The sequence below is a fragment of the Lineus longissimus genome, chromosome 2 (assembly GCF_910592395.1).
Source record: "Lineus longissimus chromosome 2, tnLinLong1.2, whole genome shotgun sequence".
Taxonomy (NCBI): Eukaryota; Metazoa; Nemertea; class Pilidiophora; order Heteronemertea; family Lineidae; genus Lineus; species Lineus longissimus.
The window spans coordinates 1,980,112-2,004,559 of NC_088309.1; the positions used below are offsets into that span (position 1 = coordinate 1,980,112).

At 42.2% G+C, this 24,448-nt stretch overlaps 2 protein-coding genes and 1 non-coding gene across 3 annotated transcripts in view; 1 reads left to right on the top strand and 2 right to left on the bottom strand.

Annotated features, from left to right (window-relative positions):
• Positions 1–6,974, bottom strand: part of LOC135500772 (ubiquitin-protein ligase E3B-like) — a 42,885-nt gene extending 35,911 nt beyond the window's left edge. The window contains exon 1 of the mRNA XM_064792432.1: positions 6,932–6,974. The gene's annotated coding sequence lies outside the window, so the exon portion shown is untranslated. The remainder of the gene's footprint in view (positions 1–6,931) is intronic.
• Positions 1–24,448, top strand: part of LOC135500796 (LIM/homeobox protein Lhx5-like) — a 108,811-nt gene that overhangs the window by 8,253 nt on the left and 76,110 nt on the right. The window lies entirely within an intron of this gene.
• Positions 21,448–21,518, bottom strand: Trnag-gcc (transfer RNA glycine (anticodon GCC)). Its single transcript has one exon. It is a non-coding gene; the product is annotated as a tRNA-Gly (tRNA).

A 24,448-nucleotide genomic window follows, 5' to 3' on the forward strand; every position in this document is an offset into this window, starting at 1 on the left:
TCAGAAACGTGATCGGGTTATTTAATATTCATGAAGCTGGCACAGGTTTCTTGTGTCGGGAAGTGACGACCAATATACGATGACAAGTATTCAACAAGATTCGGTGACAGCGGTGACATGCAGCCAGTGTAATACAAGCTTTATACATGACAATCCTCCAAAGAACTTTTCCAAGTCTCAACATAAAAATCGATTCAACTTGAGAAACTCTATCGCAAAGCCTCATCATGCCTGAGCTCAGTTGCTCAATCGCCGTAAAACGCCAACGTTAGCTCATATAGCCGTTATCCTCTTCAGTAAATATCATTTACAGCGTTGGGAATTAACGCCAACGTTACTGCAACATGTATGAACGCCGATATACATGTAGCAATCGAACCCTGCGCAATACTGCCCGGGTTCGAATACAGGAAGATCTGATCATTCTCTGGAAATTCGTGGCTCCTCACAGTCCTTTGAATAAGATACGATTCCCTTGACCCATGTTGGGCGAGGGCATAACAGGCTAAAGATCAAATACAAATCAAAAATCATGAAAATATGGCAAAGATACGGAATGGGCCGGAATCGACCAGTTTCAACTCGATACTATACTTGGCGCATGTACATCTGACAAGCCGCGGCAATCTCGACAAGGAAATGTAAAGATATCGGTGTTAAATTCATTCTGTCGGCCTTGGAAACGGACCTGATAGCGTGATGATGAAGGGTTATCTCTCTTCGATCCAGAGACAGCGATTTAAATCACATTTCTCCAGCCACCTCGTCTCTCGGGAGAGGATGAAACGATCACATGTGTTCATTCAACCAATCATAATTGAGACATTTCACGGCTCGGTTGCAACCCCATCGTATTTGGTGATTTGGACTAATATAGTTATCATGCACAGATGAGACCAGCGTCTGCTATGGCGGGGATCCGTGTGGTGGTTTCAATGGATTCGCCACAGACTAGCATCTTACATAAAGCTAATAATATTCAAAAATCCTTTACCACACTGTTGTGTCGTCAAATGATCGAGCAGGCTACCCCCAAAGAGAAGTAAAATCTCAATCTGATTAGAAGACTACAAATGGTATTACAAATGAATCTGTCCCATTGGCGCGCGTAATCTTTTCTCTGTAAAAGTCGCACACTGATTTATGTAACATCCATCCGTCTTGATAACCAAGGAGTTTAATAGGTTGATATAATGTCATTATTGGTGACTTTTATCATACCACATGAGGCCAACTTCCTCAGATATTCAATACTGCTAGTATATTCCTATTCTTATCGCCTCTAATGACAGTTCATAGATGTAAATATACAAGAAATATCCATACGTTGTATTTTTCATGAGGACATCCTATGTTGTGTTCCTGTTATAAATGGCGGCCATTTGCGTCCAAGATGGCTTCCTTTGACTTGGTGTCTTATCTCCCTTCACCTGTAGGAGAGTGCCCATCAATCATGCTCACACGGGCCGTTATCTACAACACATTACCCGTTTTTGGTGTGTCGTGTTTAATTCACTGTCTAATGGATTACGCGTTCTCAATGGTCACAAATGATGGTAGTAAACTTTGGGCCGGCTGTATTTTTCTTGAATCTTTCACACATTCTTTGATAAAGATACCTATTTTACGAAAGCATTACATAGTATGTTCGATCACCTTGACCTACAAGTCCTTTTGGATGAACTTCGATCAGCAGCATCAATAACAGAGTTAGGTGTTTTTCACATCTTCTCGCTTTTACCTCTTCGCTGAGGATCTGAGGCCCAATGGTTGATTTCATTCAGGGTTGATCTGACAGCCATTACGTTGCAACTGTACGGATGAAACAATACTCTCAGGCATTCTTGGGCTGAAACGAACTTTAAGCAAGGCAATCAAAATGCAAATTGGAAAGGAGTTTGGTTTCTGGTGGAGCGCGCATCATCGGCGGATTTCTAGTAGAGGAGGCGATATAAAAGGATGCGCGGGTCACCCACGGCTCACCTTCAGTTAGACGCCGGGATTACGATGTGATGTATTCCCCTTGGAGAGTCTGTCACAAACATACCAGTTATTGGATCACAGGATTCGATCAGCGCCGATCTCCAATAGAAACCCCGCCATTCTGAGCGGCAGATTCCCGCGTTCTGATGACTATTTTATGCAATCGTTTCATCATAACGTCCCGCGGATGATATTTTTGATAATACCTCACCTTTGACATTAATAGTTCCGTTGTCATGGAAACATAAAACAATCTTCACCGCGGGTTTAGATGCTGCTTCATTATGCTAATTCTTGGAAGATATGCATCCATTGGAAGTTGTTCATTTGACCCAAGAGGCCTGTTTTGCGAAGATAACTGTGCGGGACGGGACTTATCTGCATTCGGCCAACTTTGATCACCTGGCGGAGGCGTTAGTGCACCACCATGACTCGTCAATAGACTCTCATTTCATCTACATGTAGCTCTTTCTTAATTGAACTTCCTTAAGAAACCGGTGTACACTTCTCGAAATAAAAGTTTTTGATCTTGTGGAATGACAAATAAAATGCTTCTGCAAACACAATGCAACCCTAAGATGGTTTTGTGGATCTCAAAAACCTGAGATTTTCATTTTACCATAAAACTTCGGAGGGTAAATATCGCGATTCTCGTTCGCTCTAAAACGAGACCAGTGCTCGTATCGTGCCACAGTGAACAGTTCTTGACTATCCCAGCTTTAACAAATCCTTTAGTCCATTGTTCGGTGGCAGTGATTCGAATGATAATAATACACTGCTCTCAGAACCCAGGAAGTATATCAACATCATATGAATGAATTAAGAATGATCAATTTTCATAGCTTAAGTACCGGAGTGGATATTGTTCATCGTGAACAATGGGAGACCGTTTACTGGCGGAAGGAAGCTGGGGCTACCCTTCACGGGCGTACGCCCATCAATAACGGCCATTCAAAGGATCTCTGGCGGCGGATTTGCATTCTAGGTGATATAATGTTTCATGCATATTTCACAAAATGTTGACAATCACGCTGGTGATGATACTTGAGATTGTTTAACTAAGTCATTCCAATAATTAAAGGGGGTCCTCATTTGATTTTGATGTTCCGGCAATCATCAATACATTTGATATTGCCGGGGTTTTAACTCAGTGTGCATACCCTATTCACACTGCTCACCTTTCAAAAATTCCCTGTTTACATGTTGTAATTTCATGAACGAATCGCCAGACTTATTAGACGAACGCTGTCATTACGTTATTTTGCAATGCTTTAAATGATAAAAATGAGTCAAAGATCCGTGAATTTTTAGTATTGTCCATAGGCGGCCTCGTCTCGGCGCCCTATCTCTCTTCCAGGCCATGTGGCAGGCCGCGCTCTCCCCGCCGCGCTATCTGACCAAGATCAATGTTTGATAGCGGACCACTCGACCAAAATCAAACAAACTGTCACACTTACTGACCAGATTTATTCTTTATGTCCTGATCATGCTGTTCAGCTGAGATGGAGACCAGTGTATGTACTGGGTGGATGGTGAAAACCTTCTCTGTTAGCACTCCGACGTGTTCTCAGTTGTCGTTTTTAAAGGCCACAGTCCCATCGAAAGACTTGGTCGGTACTTTGTGGACATGGCAAATTGTATTGACAATCTTACTGACGAATCTTGCTGACGATCATTTTGCTCAGAATGTTCGTTTTTCTGCTCAGAGAAATCGCATCGCGAAACGAAGACAAAATAGCTGTGTCCTAATTGTCTGTCAATACTATTGTAATGAATTTACACTTGCACGAAATACCATCATGGCAAAGTAAACACGGAATATGGATAAGAGCATCTTAAATGGGATATTATCTGAAGCTGCGTGCACGACGAATTCATCGATTCCTTGCTCCGATCCCGTCAAGATGTTCATTGAGTCTCCCCGTATCTACTCATAACCAACATGACCAATGCAGCAAGATTAGGCATTGTTAGAGTACGAATCTGGCTTTACATGGATACGACCGGTGTAAGAGTTTTTCAATGTTTCCCATATCTTAGTATCAGTCGTAGAAACCATGACTTTTCAGTATGGGAGCACAGAGAAACATGTCTTTCTTGTTTCTTGTTTTCTTGTTTTTTTGTTTTAGCATTCCTAAAAAGTAAGGGGATAATCAGAAACTGAAACACTTAAAAACATTACACCGGATTTCTTTATTTGAAACTGTGTAGATCCACCATCAACAAGTCAATTTTGATGTTGTCCCTCCTCTATCGCGTATAGACTTGACACCATGCAGTTACGGATTCACCATCTCCCTCTCTTCCATGGTGTAAACATGATTAACGTGATTCCAGTCTTAGAGGAACCACGGGCAGGCAGAACGATGGTTTCCTCTGTGCCGAACATGAAGCTTTCAAAATGCTCATTACGTTTTTACAACAAACATTACTACCATTACTCAACATCACAACACCACAAAATGTCCTTCAGACGACATCGCAATTCCGTCCTCAAACCGAGTTAACTTCTGATCTCCTTGCCTCGTCCACTCAAAGCACATCCAAGTCGAGAACGGACTGCTTGTGCCGTGTCGAGATCAAGGTTTCATTACGACAAGTGTTGACCGACAGAAGTGCAAACACCCAACCAGACTCTCCTGAAACACTCCACATACATCGTCTGCTTGATCGCCAATCCTCATCAGCCTTGCAAGAAATACGTTTGATACCGCATTTCTGCATGTATGTTGTGATTTTTCGGCTATGTTAGGCGTTTTCGCTGCTCGTATACATGAACATTGTATACGCCAAGGACACAAAGTGCCCAAGCGAACGCCTCGACCATTGATACGAAGGGCGCTCTCGTTGGCGTTTCGGGGACTTTTCAATAACTCCATCCGTAGCTGCTAGCACAGATGAACGATATAACACAATATTAACTTCAAATGTGGACATCTCACTCGAGATCCTGCAGGATTTGGATCATTTCTGGCGGGATTTTTCTCCCTCTGTAAGCTCTCAGCATCGAATGTCATATCGTCATCAGCATTAATAAATGCACGTTTTAGTGTTTGCATTATCTTCAATTTCGAGTCAACAGTCCCGGTTTGACTTTTTCTGTGCAGTAACTTTGAGATTAGGTCATGTAACGCTCCTTGAGGTTTGCTTGACATGTGATTCCCACTCGAGAACATGGAAAGTTTTGTCAATGAATCAGCATGAATGCAAAAACAACTTCTCATGGATAAAGTTTCTCACTGTAGTACATGCATTCGGTTTGTCTTTCACTTAAAGCGGCCCAAATTAATTGCATGAGACAAAATTCGCTCATCATTGTGTCTCTACTATCATCATCATTATTGTCATCGTCATCATCATCACCATCAACATCGAGTTCCAAGGAAGATATCTAGAATGGTAAAGAAGAGTAGAAACTGAGTCATAAACACGACTTTTGCTACCGTCTCCTCTCTTTGCCAGTGTCAAGGTCCCGTAATACGACGTTGCCTCTGATCCAAACCCCAGCAGGTGTTTCGTACCCTGATAGGAAGTGTATTGTCGCTACAGTCAGCCAGGATCTACAGAGGAAATTACTTTGTGCCGCGATTATCCTGCAGTGTTTTCAACAAGACTCTTACAAAGGGTTGAAAGCATCTCAAGCAGAATCAGTTGACTTTACTAGGTAGCTAGTATTCAGTGGTTAACTCTTTAAAGAGATTCTATCTTTGAAGTATTCTGGGTGAAATGCACGCGGGTCGGATCAGGAAGGTTGAGCTCTTGTCTTCATTGTTTATGAAAGAATAATACTTGAACAGGGATGGCTGCCGGTGGTCCGGTTTGGCTCTCGTTGACGAAGACATCATTGTTCATCTCTGAGTCCAACTATAACTGGAGAGCTGGTTTCAAGGGCACTTCTTGGAAGTGGCCATTTTCACCGGTTTTAAGATAATAAGAAGCTGCATGTATAGTGCAACTTGTAAAACAAAATTATTGTGGAAATCTAGACAACTTCTATAGCTGTGAAGCCATTTGTAATGATAAAACAACACAACTGGTCCTTAGTGGAACTTCGGGAGAAAACACAGAGAGGTTGCCGATCTGCGAATGTTATGCGCATCGGAACTCTGGACAGCATTACAAATCAAAGGCCGTATTAAACGATGTCAACGTTTGATTAGTAAGTGAACAAAAAGCAAAGCTGAATAACCTCCGGGGACACGATTTCGCAAAGTCACAGATCCAGCAGCTTGTTTTCCAAGGTGATTGGAGACAACATTACCAACAAAAGATATAAAAATGATAATTTCTGGTAGCGGTGGTATATTTGAGCTGCTCGTTCGCCGAATCAACAGAATCTGTTTATCTTCCATATACCTATCAGCAGTCTCCATCTCTTTCCAATAATGGAGTGATCAGAGGTCTCCATCAATCGGCCGGCATTCCCTGATAGAAAACATGCCAATCATAACCTGTCAATCACACATAACTCGCGGCTCTGCCGGAGATGGCTTCGGTTTGCCGCGTAATTGCGGGTCCTGTTGGCATCGCCGATTCTGACGCGGCCAGATATACACTTGATTTGCGTGGGTTTTTTCGACAAGCCACCAGGCAAGGCATTTTCTGATTCCAGCATCACATTTTCTACTCTTGCAGGAACTGTTGGCGTACAAATGTAGAACTGAATACGCCCTTCGTAATAAAGAACTTAATCAAAAAATCGTCAATAATACATCGGGATGGATATAACTGATCTTCAGTTTGGTAAATTTGACCCAAAATTTAGTGTAGCCGTCACGTATAACAAAAGTACATTACCGTATAGACACTGTTGACCAGCTATACAAAGATAGTGAGTCGACCTTGTAGAAAATGAAACCTCTTGCCTCTCAAATATCAAACGAAAAAAACGGCGATTGGTTTAAGGATGCTAAGGAATCCTGATAAGTCAGATTAAGACATGACTTACATGACAAGGTGACGGCCTAACCTCTGGACCATCCGCAAGAACAAAGCCATCATGCCGCTCCCCGCACTGTCAGTCCATAATTGCTTTTTACCAAGGAGTATGTGGCAGTCCTGCTCGAGTGATGCGGAGCCACCGCATCTTGACAGATCCAAGTCTTCAGAGACATTTTGTAATTACCTCACCATATATCCGCGACCTTTGTAACGCGATATTTTCCAAATGAGTTTCGCGGTGGCAGTGGTGGAGAGGAATTGCCAGTTTTTATACTAACCCCTCAACTGCGCAAGTCAAGTAGACTTCTTTGATGAGGGATGTGTTGGTCGAGAATATAGGGGTGATCCTTCCCTTGAGGCTTCTTGCTTTAAAAGTATAATGACACTGTTCATCGCCACTGGTTGGTTAATAGCGTTAAATAGGTTAATATTTGGAGAAACTTTCAAACATTGCCAGCTATCTTCTTTGAGCACACTTTTTTGTCCGTTGCAAAATAACAAAACTTTTCTTGCAATTACGACATTTGAACCAGAAGATACGGATTAAAACGATGAGTCAGATGAAAGAATCGAAATATAATATTATTTGCATATAAAACAATTCATCATAAAGTGGTCTTCATCCTCTATTGTTTTAGTCGTGGCAATCAATAAACTATTTATTGAAATCTGCGTCCAGGAAACAAGTGCGCTCGGGTCTATCGCTCTGACAAGGCGGGATAAATTTGTCATTTGGGCGTGACAATGATGGATTGCGAAGGTGATTAACTTATCTGCGTCCAGCTATCATTAAGTAGAAATCTCCGCTCTAACAAAATGTTTTTCCAGCCCTCTTGAGAGAGGTGCCTCGGACGGGAGGCTGAATGTATCAATCAGGCGTTTGAGAGCTCCCAGGGAACCAAGGTAAACATGGCCATAGAAAGGAGTCTAATCAGCTGTGATTACTTCTCTAATTGTTGTTTCTGATGCTGCTTCCTGGGTAAGTTTTGAGGTTTGGTGATATTTTAAAGGCCAGCGCCATTCGTTAAAAAAGTTACCTTTAGTATGTGGAGATATAAAATTATATTTGTTGAAAAACTGCAATTCAAATTGTCTTCGGCAAATTTAACTGCAGTACATGCTCCAATCGAATGCACTTTACAGATACAAACACAAATAAGTTTTGAATGTTCAATGTCGTGTCATGGTATAGTTTTGACTAGACTACCTCGTCAAATCGTCTCTGGGTTACTTCCAGTCTGTCGGACCCCATTAGCCTCCTCTCCAATGCCTTGATGGGGCATTATGGCATTATAATGGATGTCGTATGAGGCTCAATACGTCTGTGCCCTTGAAATTAGACACTAATCACAATAGATGTTTTGTTTTGCGTCATTTAGATGGGGAAGCACATCTAGATTTATGGGTAACTTATTAGGATCGATGCGCCCGCTTGTTGTTTGATCCGGGGACGGCGACCCGGCAGCAGTGATCGCATTGCCATGCAAGACCCATTGCATGCGTTGACAAAAGGGAAAAAATGTAACATCAGAATCTGGAGCTAGGTGCGCGTGCACACTACGGCTGTGAAGTGTTTCATGACTTGCAACATCGTCCTGTTCGTGTAGGCTATAGGCCTTTTACTATTGAAATTGACAATCGAGGAAACACATCAGACAGTCGGACATCCAAGAGGTAACTTTCACATCCAAGTATAAGCACAAAATGGAATATTAGTAATTGATCAATGGGGCTGTTAACATTCAGCGATAGTAGTCTCAGCTCCCCACCTCATTGACACTAACAGCTGCGCTCTGTGACGATCATGATTATACCTTCAGGATATATTACTTATCAAAATCTAATTCCCTTCAACTAATAACGCACTGACTAGCTTTAGCGTCTTCTTGTGGCAAGGCCAGGTCTGTCAATTTCTTCATGGTGCATCAGCAAATACCATTCCTGTCCGTATTTCCATTTGCCACTGAACCCAAGGACGAATTTGAGGCTTCCCCTTGTAAATGCCTTGTCATTGGCTCATTGCAAATGTCCGATTTAAGATGTCTTTGGTGTTACAGAGACGGAGAATCACTGCGTCCAACTCTCTGAAGACAAATTGTTTTGGCCTGATGCCGATGGACATGGAGATATGACGATTGGTTAGAAATTGATTTATATTTTTGTGTATGAATCTCATCTTATTGAATGATAGGAATTTAGAAACAGAAGTTTTGCGGTTGGTTGGATAATTGAGGGAAGGAAATTCCATCAGAGTATAACCAGGTTTCTGCTTTGTATAAACTGGTTGTGGAGTGTCGTGGCGCATCCCATTTTATGGCTTTATTAGGATTAAGAAAAGAGCAGAAAAGTCCTCTTATTTTCTCTTCCGTTTCTATCTCTGTACTGGTACCTAAATTTATGAAAAGCAGTTAGAGTGCCAGCCTCTCGCCGGACAAGGTTTCAGACGAAAGTGCAGTCGACCAGCCAGTAATCTCAGACTGGGATGAGAACAAACGAAGTCTAGTTAACCAAGAGAATATTCTTCTATGATAATCAATTAAGGTTATTTAGGCTTATTTTGACTGAAATCCGAGTCCCTGCCTCTGAAGTACATTGAACTGTACATCTACCTGTATCAAATTTCGGCATTTACGCGACGCGATACATGATTGCAATAATGTGATAAACATTCTCATGATATCATAGACAGTTGGAAACCATTTGACATTCATCTAATGATAGAATTCGTCTCAAACTTCCAATGATAAAGTCAAAAGACTAATCCTCTGCTTCCAATATAATGTCGTCTGCTTCTATCTTCTGCTTTCAATAATGGAATCGTCTGCTTCTCCTGGCAGATAAAGACATGTCCGTCAGATCGTACATAACGAGGTTTTCACTTGTTGTGCTCATCAGAGATGAGATTCGTGATTGGCCGCTGTAGCCCGGGGGTACCGAGTCCCTCGGGTGAGGTCAGGGAACAAGATCCGGTGAATCAAAGCCTTCTGGTATCTCATCTCAACTTTGACGAAAACAAAAAGTTTTCCGCAAGAGTAGCCACCTTTGCCCTGACTTTCACTTTGTCTTTGATGATAGTTCCATTAACTTGTCAAGACTCATATCCAATTCGTATCTCAAGTGCGAGGATCTCCACAAAAGAATCACCGTGTTTTTCGCAAGTGACTGGTCTCCTTCGACATTTGCTGATCTTAGTGACTTTACGCTGATGTTCACATGAACGGCGTAGGTCCCCAGCTTCAAAGTCACAGAGATTATCAAATTTTATTCCAAATGTCATTTATTTGCATCTAGATGTCGTTCCGTCCCAGAGGGAGTCGGAACTGTCAGTACAGCGCATTCTTGCTCGTTTGAAGCCATGCTTTTCTGAGCAGAAGAGAAAACTAACGCGTCAATAAAGTTGCCGCTGGCCTATAGATGGTGTTCTGAAACGAACCCGTCAGCAAGATGTCGTATAGTAGGTACGCCGATAATTACAATGTATTGAGGAGCAGTGGTACAATACCATTGTATAGTGGTGTTGTTCTCTCACCCATGTATATTGTATAACGTATAATACCATTGTATAGTGGTGTTGTTCTCTCACCCATGTATATTGTATAACGTATAATACCATTGTATAGTGGTGTTGTTCTCTCACCCATGTATATTGTATAACGTATAATACCATTTTATAGTGGTGTTGTTCTCTCACCCATGTATATTGTATAACGTATAATACCATTGTATAGTGGTGTTGTTCTCTCACCCATGTATATTGTATAACGTATAATACCATTGTATAGTGGTGTTGTTCTCTCACCCAATGTATATTGTATAACGTACAATACCATTGTATAGTGGTGTTGTTCTCTCACCCATGTATATTGTATAACGTACAATACCATTGTATAGTGGTGTTGTTCTCTCACCCATGTATATTGTATAACGTACAATACCATTGTATAGTGGTGTTGTTCTCTCACCCAATGTATATTGTATAACGTATAACGTATAACGTATAATGTATAACGTATAATGTATAACGTATAATGTATAACGTATAATGTATATAATGTATATAATGTATAATGTATATTGTATAACGTGTATTTTCCCTTGCCGAGTATGACCATCGACCCCCATGGAAGCTGTTTCCGAGGCCTAGGTGCGAGCGAGCTTTGTTTAAAGACAATAGACCGTGTTCTGGGCTAAGCCTCAATCCTTTTGACTGCAAGGAAAGCGGCAAAAAACACGTGCATAGAGTTTTGAAGGCAAGACATTGGTGGTCGGCAGCATCCTGGTTTTAACGTCCTAGTTATTTACCACCACCAAGACTCGAGAAAGACTAGCCTGTTTGCATTCTTGCAGCCAGCTATCTTGTGACAAGACCTTCTTTTCACTCCGGTCTAATTATCAGTATCATTTTGTTGCCAAATATAGTCAAACAATTAAACAATAGATACATTATGAGTGTTTTTGTCCGCTTATTAGGACATTACGCAAATTGTCTTCATTAGGGAAAATTGTCCGAAGTAGGCCATGGGAATGTGCGAGTGACTGGTGATTGACAGGGGGTCACCAAAGGTCACCGATAATCACACGAAATGAGAAAATAATGTCGTAATTGCTGGTAGTTGTCAAATATCCGCAAGTAATTGGTGTCGCTCTTCATCAATAGGTTAGCCGGTTCCTGGTCAGGAAATTTGTCTTCTGGCGTGGTTGCTGACTTAGAGAATAGTCTGGCGAACCATTCTGCTGGTAGAAGGGAGTGGGCCAAAGATACGTCATCGGCAGGCACAACGGAAATAAACTGGTTTAAGTGGCGGGCGTTGCTTTTACGACAAACTCGAATTTGACGACCATAAAAGACAAAAAATAACAAAATCCCTATAATTTCGGCGCAAATTAACCCATGTTGACACCAATTATACAACCTAGTTTGCCCAATATCAAAATTAAGAACATTCGGTGTTTTCCCATCGTCTGTGGCGCCGTAATGTGATCTCTGCGGATCGGAAATCAAGAAGAAGCAAGGGTCAACCAGGTAATGGATCAGAAATGATGAGAGAGGTTTGACTGTGAACTGTCCAGGATTCGAATCCATACTATCATATTCCCGTTTCCCATTTTCATATCCGATCATTCGCAGTGCAGTTTAACTCCTTGCCTTGGTACCAATGCATGTAGCTCCTTATTCCACGCTGCACAATGCAGCAAAAACTTATTAAATGCTCATTAAATACTGATTAAGACAATAAATCTCTCCTCAGTAAAACTGCCAATTCGTCGCCAGCAGGTGTGAAGATGAATCCTCGGGTGATGCTGATCCTCCATCATCCAGCCCCCTGAGACTCACAACTATGAATCATTGCTGGTCGACAAAGCCCCTGTTTGTCGGCCGACTGTAGGGGTGCAGATTTAATTGTGGGGTCTGTATTGTCGGGTCCTGTCCCCCGCTAGGACGGCCCCTCAGTGCATCGTTAGTGGTGGTGGAGTATGTAGCCTGGACTGGTCATCCAGAAGTATATTGTCATCATTCTATGGGTTCATCGTTACAATCACATCAGTGTTGACTTTTATTAGCAGGGTTATTTTGGCCCAGGTTTTGCCTATCCCTTGGGAGATGGAGTACGATGTGCAAGGTGGCCAACTCTGTTTGGGGGGCACTGTTGGGTAAACTGATATCTATAATTTGCAGAGTTTGATTTGGAACTGATTAAAACAAAACGAAAATATCAATTACATGTACCGGTATACCGACGACATATCTTTAGGTCTGGACTAACATTGGCACGAGGTTCCGTACAGATGTTGACCTAAACACGGGTGTCTGGACATCCAAGTCCCCAGTGTCCATGCCCAGCACTGAAGTGGTCATCAAAATGCATAGAATAACATTTAGTTGATTGCATGGGGCCGTAGATACATCCATCATCTTGCAATGACCGGTATGGCGCATCATAATCTACGCAAACATCATTGTTTATTTGAAACTTTCAGCAGTTCTCAACATAAGCGTTCCCTTGGCATGGAGTGTCTGTCGATTCCCGGCCAGATTCTGAATAAATATTCGCTGGTGGACAATTAGAGGTGACTAGATAAATGAAATATGACACCAAGACGTATCGCTAGTTATCGCCGTAATGTTGTGGTGTGTCCCCAACGTCACGGCGGCCATTTTGGTGGTGCTAGCCGCCGATTTAGCCATCACAGACTCAGTTGGTATACTTGTAGCATAATTTGTTTGTAAAAAAAGAATTGGTAAAATATGTCATGTGCAGCAAGAAAAGAACGATCTTTTTTCTAGACTGCGATAATGTGCGATAAAGTGATTTCGGAAGTGTTCTGCATGCTGAGAAAGTAACACTGCCTTTTTTTATAATGAGTGCTACCCAGCATATCACCCATATAGTACTGCCACTGACTCCCATCATCCGCGGAGATTAGCATTAGGCTAATAGCCGCTTGATGCCACAGCGAGATGCTATCATGGCCAATCCAATAGCATTCAAAGTGTCATTGAATGCCATTCTCATAATCCATTTTTCTTTCTCTCTAAACATGGATTACAGTCACAATCGTATTTCTCATTATTTCAGCGTTCACCAAGAATGGTGCCTCGGCTCAAAATCTAGGCAACACATTACGGGTTCATTAAAAGGCATTCTCATCATCCTATGTTTTTTTCTGTCCCAGCACGAACTACATCACGGTCTTGTAATTTCTTTTCACAATAGATTTAGAAAAGCAACAACATTGAAGGCCACCTTTTTAATCGTATAATATGTCATTTTCCTTTGCTGCTGTTTTACACCGGTTACTGTGACAGTCAGCCTTTCGTTACTGCTGCACTGAACCGAAAAAGTTGTCCTTCCATGACGTTATTTTGCCCCTCAGCTCGAAGTGAAAAGAATTCAGGCCGAGCCCAATACACGGCCTATTGTCTTTGAACAAAGCCCGCTCGCACCTAAGGACTAAATTTCCATTGTCATACTTTCTTATCAACGGCTTATCAGGGCAAATCTTGATAACATCAACCCACCAAAAAGCTTTCATGGGGGTCGATACGCCGATACTTGCAATGGCAAATACAACTAAGCGAGGCTTTTAATACGCGCTATTGCCTGCTATCCAGATCAACTCCACATTGGTTCCCTTTTTTGTTCCGTGGAATGATGTTTGATCAGGTTTCTCTGGTTTCTGCTTTTTCTGGGAAAATAAGCGTATGTAATCATGATAATGGCGCGGTCGCTGGTCGGTATCCAGCGTCTGCTACATCTGAAACTGATCCCTTATCAAACACCAAAAGCAGATCTCTTAAGTACAGTAACAAGCAACTCGCGAAAATCCCACCAATTAATTTCTGTTTACATATCGTTGTCCCAGAGGTCACCGTGTGTGCCTTGAATGCGGCCCATCGACACTAGCTCTCCCTCCTGATGACACTGGCTGACTCTCCTGATCAGCGTCTGTTGACAGATCACACTTGCAGATAGTGTTTCATTTAGTTGTTACCCCCTGGTGGAGACCTGTGTTTGATGTAGGCAAGCTCATCTCGGTTCCAGGGGAGCATTGATTGTGGTCTGTTTGTTGTTGCCATCTCGGGCTGCCATTGTCATCACCTGATGTAAGGTCACGTATTGCTTTCTAGGGTGAATATGCCTTTTGAGTGCGCATCCTCGAAAAATAAGCCTGTGACACGCCGTTTCGGGGACATGTGATCCTTCCTTTAGATGTTCCTATATGCGATAAGCTGCAGGCTTGCCATTTTGGGAGCATCTTCCTTCAGAAAATTTTGAAACGTACGATTTCAGGCCAATCCTGATGATATATGAATCGAAAAATATTGAGCATGAGAGGATTTCGGAACACCAACCCCGGATCCCAGCTACTGAGCTGGGTTTTTTTGTTTTGTTTTCAAGTAAGGAATTCTGGTTTCGTAACCAAATTAGTGTATATCAGAGATGTAACGACAGACAGTAATTGTGTTATTTTATTGTCAGAGGAATGATTAAGTAGTTTTTAAGGATTGTTTTGTTGTAATATCGATGATCGGCCAGCCCACCCCATTTTTGACACCAATGCTCTCAGTCCCAGGCAATTACCATGGATAATTAGCCAATTTGTGAAATGAAGCGGGTTGTGTCCAGTAATCATGTGGTAATTTACTGTTATTTGTCCAGCCTTTATCCAGTTTAGCTGCGATTACGGCGTAAAAAGTTTAACACTGACATACATTCACTCTTTCTGGTGATATCCTCAAAATTCGCTTGTGGATTTCTGTTCGCAGGCACATTTTGTAACCCATACGTCATGTACGACGACGAAGAACGAAGGTCTGTGGTTCCATCAAACCCTTAGTTCATTTGTTGAGGTGCGAATATTCTTTTTACTTAACACGCTACACAAAATAAGATACAAAAAGGATACCGTATGTAAGATTTACGACTTGACTGCTGACTCCCTCCATTCGATCGAATCAGGCGAAAGTTCTCTCATCTACATTATAAACCATAATTTATAATAAATCCCGAAAAAAGGCATAAGCAAATATCATTACACTGTCCAAACAAATGTAATTCTCCGCATAATAACTTCGGGATCCTTTCGGTAGCAATCTGTGTCGCGATCCGCAAGAGCTTTCCCGGCATAGTGGTTGTTTCCTATGGAATATATCACCAACAACAAGGAATCGAAATTATTGATCAGATGATCCAGATATTCAGATATCGTGATATTATTGATGATTTTGTGAGATTTCTCCATCGATATGGCCTGATTTTCATCAGCTAGTCAACAACCTCTGCTCAGAATCGATAAGTTGGTGATATGAAGTTTCTACACTCTTAGAGATGGGTGTTGCAGAGGTTTTCACGGGCAAACACAATGAACCCTTTTCTATAAAAGGCCTTTTCCAGCGCCAGATAAGGATTTGGACGGATAACTTACTGCTTACTGGTTTTCTTGAAAACATGAAAAGGTATTGATTTTAGGTTAAGACACATGGTCGATTTCCTTTCCAAATTAAACTCGTCACTGTGAGACAGCGTAAAGACAGATCGGCCCCTTCTCCACTCTTCCACTATTAATTCTTGGCTCATTACCGTGCAACCCTTGGCTGAAAATGACCTCAGAATCATTCCAAAACCCGCAAGCTAGGTTGAAAAGTAATGAACTTCATTCCCTGGTGGGTTATCGTGTAAGATCTCCATACGCAAACTACCCCTAAAGCTATGGTGAGAGAGACACCACAAGACAACTTGATAATCAATTACAAAACAAGACAAGAGATTTGCAAGTCCAATAATGTATTTTGCCGTTTTTAATGTCTTGTTCAAGGACGCGTAGTCAAACTTCAAATCCGTGATGTCTTCGTTTAAAGAGCCTTGACGATAGATTCTTCACGCCAGCTACGTGTAAAAGGCAATCGATCAACAAAGCTAATTTAGGTACACATTAAGAATTGATATTATTTGAGAAAGACTGCTGAGTGATAAGCTCGAGTTGTCTGGTAAGGGTTCGAAATTATGACCTTTGCCTACCACTTCTCTGCCAACTAACTTGACAATCACATCTTTGAAATTTTCATGGATAATTTTTTTGGAAAAAACACAGATATCACCAAAGTCATTATTATCAGCTGAAGCGAATGGTGATAATCGCGAAACCACAACAAAAGCCATTCTGGTTCAGTCCCTCCTAAACGCTGCTTAAGCGTCCCGATATTTATCAGAGGGACCATTAGATCCAGGAAGCGGCCTCTCGTTCCGTGATACATCTTCGAAACCGCTTACATCAGTGTCAGGCGAAACTAAAATATCTTTGTAACTGTCCCGTTCCTAACAATAAAATGTAATATATCGGTGTTGTAGTCCCGAATGCTCCCATGATGTAAATCCTGGAGCTATCTTTCAGAAATGATGGCATTTTCCACCGTTACAAACAGATGCATCGCCTACATTAACATAAGCAGCTAATCGAATGGATTAATATATAGGCGTCAAATAGCCCACATGACGGCCATCAAACTTGTAATGATGGCAGCTTTCCGTCTGTTATAAAGTGGCAAAGTTTGATGTTCCTGGAGGAATCGGCTTTACGATGCCTTAGGATCAATTCCAACACCAAGCGCGTAAATTATGCATTTTGAAAAATTCTTCAGATTGCTCAGTGTGATTTGTAATGTCTTATTAATTAGTGGAGTTAATTAACAAATCAGCGCCGTTGTGGAGTAGCCGGGCACGCGGCGCCTTCAGAAGGTAAAACTGGTCGGAATAGGTGTTTTATTACTCTCCAAGGTCCAAATCTGCTCCAGTTTCATTTTCAACTCGGTGGCGTTCCTGACGCTGGGACGAGGCGACATTCCGCAAAAGTGTTACTTCGATACACATGAAGTTCCAAGTTGACTTCTGCAGTTATGGCAAACATATAAGGACTGTTGTTATCGAGTGGTCCAGCGTGGGTGTTCCACATGACATTACATATTATAAAGTTGTCAAAACGTTAAAGCCAACTTCGTACGAAAAAACAACTCGCGCAAGTTGTATCTTTAAGAGTCAAATCAACAGCTATGAAACTGCACCAAAAGACATGCAGCAATCCGTTCCCCTCTCTCCAACACAGCGGACATGATCGGGATTAGTTGGCTTGCAGTGGAGCAAACCCTCTCATGATCAAGTCATTATCTTGGAGACTTGCCTATTTGCATTGGGTAATGAAAGTTCTGCTCAAGGAACGCACACCCCGATTAGCATTCTATGTTACCATGGTAACGAGTTAAGGTAGACTACCGGCAGCAACCATAGTACACCTTCGAATATTGCTTTGAGATAACTTCATCAAGAATTTATATTCCGTTTTCTGATTGGATTCTCAAATTGTTTAAAAATTATTTTATTTGCTGTTCGCTATACGTCTTCTTCTGTTTACGTTGGGAACCTACAGAGGACCTGTGTTATGGTCATACTGGTGAGAAGGTCATTCACTGATATGAAGAGAACCTAAGCAAACGCGCTTTCATTTAAGTCATGATCACATAATATTATGCCTATACGGACGAACCTCAAACTAGTCGGCAAAATGTGCAAATGACAAGCGTGATAAATGAAACAACTATTACAATTCATGCATTATGTAGCGACATCAGACATCAACCACCTGTACTGTATGAATACATGTATTCGAAATGTTTATCTTCTTGACGTTGTAAGTTTAATAGGTCATCAATGAGGCTTAATCAACAACTAGGTACAGCTGTCTAGACCCTCTGATCATGTGCAGAACAGATGTCACCTCTTTCTCTCTTCGAAAGGGATGAGGGTGATTTATAGGCAGAACCCCAAACTACCCTTCACAACTGGGTCTCAGGCCCAAACATTAATGCACAGGGTTGATGACTGCAGTCTAGTAAAACCCCGCCAAACGATACTGATACCAAGTGTCTTTTGAAAGAATAAATGCCACTGCTTTTTTATGGTGATTTTGCATGTCGCCAAATGGTTTCCTTTGACGTACACGTGGGAAGGTTGGGCTGATGTACCCTTATTACCACCGCCTACGTCTTGAAACCTTGTTGTGAGCACATGGCCAGGTGAAAACGCCAACACCTCAAGCTTGACTCGAATGATTGGATGTTAACACCAGGTCAATGGAGCCCGACTCCAGGGAGCAGGGCGACCTTCCTGGCCCCTCGTCTGCACCTGGAGAGTGTAGGTTATTATAGGTTTCCCTGGCTATGATCACCTTCCATGATGCGCTGCCTCCATCGCAGCCAAACATGCAATTTCCTCATTAACCGTACGGCTTCTTCAGTAGATTTATGATAGGTATCCTTCGTGCAGGCTGGAGTTATGGCGGAACAATAGTTACACCAAGCACTGGGCGGTGATGAAACTGATTTTCTGGACGAGACTGAAATGACAAAATATAAGGAGACGATATGCATTGTTGCCAAAGTGGCATGTTCCATACAGTCATGTCTGGCAGTTCCATCAACGACACTGCATGCAAACATTTTAATCAGCAAAATCTACAATAACAGAAACGGCCAATGCCACAAATACTTTCCACCTAAGTGCGCTTAACATTGGGTCGTAGCATCTTAAATGTTCTCCGCTATTCTCACTACCAGGTGACTACTGTACGATCACCAGGGTGAATTCATTAATCGTAATGAATTACTTATGTATGTATCGTCACCGCCTTATCGCAGCAGAGATACAGACGATTATCATCTCTGCGCGGATGCTGAGAGGCGATGATGTCGTGTGAGGTTGCTGTCCACCGCGTTCTCAGGTGGTTTAGTTTTGCGGGCAGGAATTCTCAATACAGACAAGTTCTTGGCTTTTATTGTGCAGCGTGATACGATACTACCGTAAAGTACAATGTATATACAAAAAGAGACATGTGGCCATTCTGGTCCTGCAATATTTGTCTGGTATTAAACGTCATGGTCTTGTTAAACGAATCGTGGAGATAATACAAAAGGCCAGTTGTGATAAGGTTTCAGAGGACATTATACACCGTATAGGTGATGCTCTTCAATGTCAAAAAAGAACCAAACGGGAACTGGAGATTTTCGGACATGAATTTTTCATGCTGGTACGAAAAACTTGCGATTTTGTCGTTCTTCAATTTTAAACTTCGTTCACCCCTTGGCGATGATGCTTCTAATGCGTGCGCCAGTGGTACAGTAGCATGATGACCTGTCCTAATTACCTCACAACCATTTTCAAGTTCAGTGATTCAATATGAATGAGATTCTCACCTTACCAATAATCAATTTCTGGCACTGTGAAGATCGCCCTCAATATCCCGATCGATCAGTTGATTTGCATATTTATGTCGTTCACACAAAAATAGTTATCAGACCGCTAAGTTTCGTTCAACTGTCTGTCGATTCTCGACATGCAGCTGGTTAATTGCTGGATACTTGTTCCCTGACTCCCACCACAATAGAGCACATGATATCATTGAACCCAAATATCTCCCGGCTATAAGGGCATTCCCTGTTCATTAATAGACGTAGCTAATCAAGCTTAAAACATAGAGAGGAAAGTCACGGGAAAATGTCTTAATGATGTAATTTGTTAACTCGATAACGGTTGACAAGGCAAAAAACATTAATATGGAAGTGAGTGACGATGGGAAGTCGATCACAGACCCTGGGATATCGTGTCGTACAATGTGTACAGGCGCACGCGCAGCAGGACCGGAAGTAGGACCAACGTCTGCTGTTGGTGGCCATCTTTCTTTGCTTTGTTTTCCATTGTGCCCTTCTGCTTGGTTAACCGTGGCGCAGGTATCCAAGATGCTGGAAGCAGTGTCGGTGCTTGAGAGAACGATGTCAGTTGACTGAACACGGGACTGGGTTACTTTAAGTCGTAATTAGTTATCCTAGTGGGTGTGACGAGTCGGGTTGCTTTTCGTCGCGTCAGCGTTTCTTGGCGGGAGCCAGGGGTTCAGCGCTTGCATGTTTACTCCTTCTTCTCCTTTGTTGATACAGGGCCGCACCAGGGGCTCACTTCCGTGCCGACTGACGTGTGAAATGCAGTGCGACAAGTTAATGAAACTTCCACACGTTACTGCGAGCGCAGCAGACGATGGGGACATTGCTTTCTTGATATCTCCACAACTACGGAAGAAAGTTGCTTTTGAGAGGAATCCGAGATGCCTTATTTGTTTCAGGAAACTCTGTCACCGTCACTCTTCTTTGTAGAAATCGAGCTTAAAGACTCAATACTTCCGTATTTTGTACACACTCGTAATTACATTGTGAAGATCACAACGTATTGGACAATATGACGTAATGTAGCAGAAGACAAGCTTGTACCATGCATCACTTTGAAGACCGTTTTTTGAATTTTTTTAGTTGGTCGTATGCATCAGTATCAGGCACGAAACAAAAAATGCGATGCCGCTGCAAAGAAAGCCATTGATACTGATTTTGAGAGCATACGTTTCAGACCACAAACCATTTCCTCGACTCCATGTATATCTCGAAACGAAGTTACGTTGCCATATTCGCATCACGTCCAGGGCTAAATAAGCTAACCGGGCAATGCTCTACCCGGGTAGACTAAGCCTTCTTGGTATGCTAGCCTGATCCCCAACCTACAAATTATGGACATATGTCTGGCTATTGGCCTCCCCAGTATTGTAGCGACTAGCAACTGATCCCTAAATGAGTCCTCGGGTGCCCATGATCCATGTTGACATGGCTGGTCGTCTTACCGCCAAGCCATGCCTTGAATCGCCAATTACACTCGGCGAGATCTTGTAGTTGATGCTCAAAATGATATTCGCGATTTCTGGTCCGTCAGCTTTTCGAGCTCTGCTGTACGAAATATTGGTAAGTAATGAAAAATGTTCAAATCCAGCCACCGAATTGTTCTCGTGAAACGATCTTAGGTGAACAGCGACATTCTCGGGTTAAAAAACAAAAGGAATTTTAGCAATTCACGGCACAGAATCATTTCGAGAACTCATGATTTGATAACAAAACCTTTAACCACCGCTTTCCGAGAGGCGTGAAAAAAGGGAACGTGCATCGGCCGGGAATCGAACCCGGGCCTCCCGCGTGGCAGGCGAGAATTCTACCACTGAACCACCGATGCTGCATACACGGATATAATGGTTTTGTCGTCCAATTCTGGTCTTTTTTACTCGTACCTCCCGATCCCTGTTCAGTTTCACAGCGAAGCGAAGACCACGAGTCGATATATGAGGTACCCTTGCGCGTCTGGGTTGCATGGATGAAGGAGACGGAAGCATTCATACATGTAGACAATGGATATGACTTTTTAAAAGCCGAAACATGTTGCCACGTTCCGATGCGATGGTTTGCAGACTCATTGATGCGATCTGATGATGAAGATGCGACATCAGTACCCAAAGCCCGTGACAAGGATGGGGGCAGATGTTAACGAAACAAAGCCTTGAATGTATATTAATGAAACTCCGATGTCCTCTTTGCCTTGTGCAAGTATAGGCTTACCCGTTTTTTTGCCGGATGTGTTCCATTCACAATCGCCTGCGTATATGAGAAAGCCGTCCAACTATGTATGTGAGGGGGCAGATGTCGAACTTTTCTTGTGATTTTTATTAAATGTCATCTCATTTGACCTTGGATAAACATGCATCTTCTTTTCCATGATTTTACCCCCGCCCCCTCCATGTCCACTCCGCCGAAAAACATTTTCGTACCACACCACGCCCATCGAAATAATTCCTAATGGATTTTGATTAGAATCTTTTGCCTGAAATACTACACTGCCCCTGACCTATATATTTGAAGTGAATGTGTGGTGAAAACATCGATTAAATATCTTAATGACATCAAATAACAACAAGCGAAAACCTTCCCTTACGATTTCACGGTCAAACGCCAACCTTTAATTGGTAATTTACGGTCTTTTCGAAATTTGTTGGGAAACTTGATTTTGGGGCGTAACGGTGATTTCTTATCTGATGTGACCTAATTGGTTGTTCTTTCAAATGCCTGGAACATGAACGCTGTTGATGAAATCAAATGTAAACCAACAATTTAACGATAATGATCCCTTTTAAACCACAAGAAAGACCCCCGCGGCGACGCTCCAAGGGCTCAGGGCAAGGAGAGCAGAGACACTTGGAACCCTCAGGCAATGTAATTTATGCAGTTCACGGAGAATGGGTACAAAACATGAACCAGGTTCCCATGTGTTCATTTCTTGTATGTTGTGAGTATCAGTAGTTCTTTAGGGATATTGGGTATTCACGCAGTCAAATTTTCACTACCCCCCCCCCCCTCCCCACCACCCCCACACACCAAAATAACTTGCCTCAATTGACTCAATGTGGACTGCCACTTAATTGATTCATTCATCTGTGGTCAAACAAACACGATATCCCGCTTTTCTATTCGTTTATTGTCGAAGTATGATACATTCCGTGACTTCTCATCTGAAGTCATGAAGATTGATATCTAATGCATTGAATAGAAGATGAGAGACATTTAATCATGAAGTGTCACAGAGATGAAAGCCACCGCAACTATCAAAGCCTTTTCATCTCAATGATTACGATTTAACACCTGACCATTGTTGCCAGCACAAAAAGTGGATAAGTGATTACAATATTTTTGACAAAAGTCGATATAAGTCCAAGTCCACATGAAAAGTGTTCTGATAGTGATAGGAGCACGGTCTCGTCCAATCTGAATAGTTCGGTGGCCGTTTCGATGATTTGTGGAGTTTTCTTCAATGCGTTAGACATCAAATTATGCAGTCGTATCCAGTAATGGGCGACCTGGAAGCGTTTAAACATGATTTAGGAGAGTGAATAAATAAGATAGGAGGGGAAGCCTGGGCTATTAGTTTCAAAAGCTTCTATGAGATAATACATCAATCTCTGCGTTGCTAAAACTCAAGACTTGGGTCTTTAAAAACCCGGAGAGGTAAACGGTTTGCGGGAAAACTTGACCAGGTCACCTCTCGTTGATCGGTTCTGCTAGATTTCTTAAAGTCATGTCAATGAAACAAAATGTTTTCCCTCTTCTCCATTCTTGTGTCCAACAAGGATTTGAATCCCTAACAATACATATTTATAGACGAGATTTCCCAGGGACAGACCAGTTTCTTGATGCTGGTCATAATCATATTTGTGCAAGATGTCTATGACGGTATAAACAGTCATGACTTGTGCTGTACATGTAGTAGATAATTCAGAAAACGGTGCAAGCTCAAATAAGCTTTTAATCGAAGGAAGAAAAGTTAATTATATTGCAACTTATGGCCATATTTCCTCCCCCTAATTTGCCGCGACTACCCTACTTTGACTGAGTTCCCTTTTCTCACGATAACTGTTGTTTCCGACAGGAGCACCCCCTTCTCATCAGACGTTTTCCTCAACCGTTACTAGCAACAAGAAAAGGAATGTCCTTACTACACAATGCTATCATCCCCGCCTATCTCAGGGCGAAATTCTTGTTCCTAACGACAAGACCATTTCCACGTTACCAAGATTCGCGCGAATATCTCAATTATCTTTTAACCGATCGAATCTGAAACAAAAAAGGCCGGCGGCGATGAGATGATACTCGGGTAGGTTTCGCCGAGGAAATTAAAGAGAAAGTTATAATCTTCTGCCGTGATCTCCTGTCGTCTGCCACGACAGCCCAAAGACTTCGGGCACTTGAGATTCTTCATTCTCTTCCTCGTTACTGGTCTAATCAGATATAGTAGCCTGAGGGGAGGCTGAAGTGATGTAGGTATGCCGAGGGCCGGGTCCCTGGACGAAGGGCAAGGGGCAACAGCGCGAGGGGACGGCGTGAGAATGTTGAAATGGCAAGTCAGGGACGAGATGAACGCCGGGGGAAACTGGTTTGAGAGATGTCGTGATGGAAATTCTGTTGAACCGGAAAAAAAGTGAATGAATAGCTTTTTAACAATATATCTTTAAAACACTCATTGCAGTGTATATTTAATGCATGGTTTGACATTTGTTTTGAAATCCTGCATTAAGTAGCTTGCCTTTTTTTTTCATAGGCCATTCACTGTGATGAATG